Below are 1,715 nucleotides of genomic sequence, written 5' to 3' on the forward strand. Positions count from 1 at the left end.
AGGAGTTCCACTTCCCTACATCCTTGGTGGCACCTGCTATTATAGCTGTAGGGCTGTATCTCATTTTAACCACAATCTGCATTTCTCTGATTACTAATGAGTTGGAGAGGCTCCTCATATATTCATTGGCCATTCTAGTTTCACTTCTGTGAATTTCTTTTTCACATTTTTACCCATTTTTCTATTTTTTTTCCCTTGCTGACTTGCAAGAGTTTCTCAGATATTCTGGATTTTAAGCTTTTGTCCTAGTTTTGCAAAATATCTTCTTCCGGTACATCTCCTGGGTGTCCCCTTTGTCTGAGGTGTCTTGGTTTAAATGGAAAGTTTTATTTTTGATGTCCTTAAATCCGTCTATTTTTTCCTTTGAAGTTTGTGCTTTTCATGCCCCTACTCAAATCAGCTAGTTTTTGGTATATGACCAAACGCTCCAAGGCATAGTGGCTTAGGCCAACAATGATTAACTGCTATGGGTTGGTGGGGTGGATCTTCTGGACTGGACCTGCCTCCTGGGGCTGGATGGTGATGGTAGCCTTACATCACAGGAACCTCTGCTGAGGGGGGCGGGTCTGGATCTCCACTCCACACAGCCTCTCAGGCTCCAGGCCGCTAGCCCAGGCTTCTTCACATGGTGGTCCCAGGGTTTCCAGCAGCAGGGAAGGCAAGCCCCAGTGTACAGGTGCTGTTCAAGCCTCTGCTTCTTCATATTGCTAATGCCCCATGAGCCAAAACAAGTCACATGGCCAAGCACAGATTCTAGAGTGGAGAAAAAAAAGACTCCACCCACCTCCCGATAGGAGGAGCTGCAAAATGTGTGTGTCCAAATGTTTTAACAAGCAGCTTCTGTTCATAGAAAAATTAAGCAGAATGTCCAGAGACTTGCCACATAGCCCCTGCCCGCAGCATGCATAGCCTCCCTCCCTATCAACCTCCCCCACCAGAGTGGGACACTTAATACAATCAATAAACCTTCATTGTCACATCATCGTCACCCAGAGCCCACAGTCTGCCTTAGGGTTCACTCTTGGTGTTGTATATTCCACAGGTTTGGACAAATGTATTTCGAGACGTAACCACCTTATAGTATCATACAGGGTAGTTTCACCACCCCAGAAATCCTCTAGACTCCATCTGTTATTTTCTTTTTCCCCCAAACTACTCTGTACTCTAAGTTTATAAAGATATTCTCCTATATTTCCTATTAGTAGCTTTATCGTCTTATTTGGTGTTTCTTTCTTTATACCATGCTTTTTATGTATTTGAATAAATTATCTAAATGTTTAAATACTTCATTTATAATTACACACTTGTGTTTGTTATACCCTAACATAATTGCATGTTATATAATCAGTAAAGACAAATTTAAATTTAAAATTTTTGAATTTTAATCTATTTTTTCCCAGAGTGAACCACATTTTTTCTTTTTATTTTTTTAAAAGAGTTTATTTATTTATTCATGACAGACACACATACACACAGAGAGAGAGGCAGAGACACCGGCAGAGGGGAAAGCAGGCTCTATTCAGGGAGCCTGACGTGGGACTCGATCCCCGGTCTCCAGGATCACGCCCTGAGTCAAAGGCAGGCACCAAACCGCTGAGCCACTCAGGGATCCCTGAACCACATTTTCTAAGGTCTATTATGACATAATCAGTCTTCCTCCCTTTGATCTGTAATGCCAGCCCTATCAAATACCAATTCCCCATATATATGTGGTT

Source organism: Nyctereutes procyonoides, unplaced genomic scaffold, assembly GCF_905146905.1.
Source record: "Nyctereutes procyonoides isolate TBG_1078 unplaced genomic scaffold, NYPRO_anot_genome, whole genome shotgun sequence".
Lineage (NCBI taxonomy): Eukaryota > Metazoa > Chordata > Mammalia > Carnivora > Canidae > Nyctereutes > Nyctereutes procyonoides.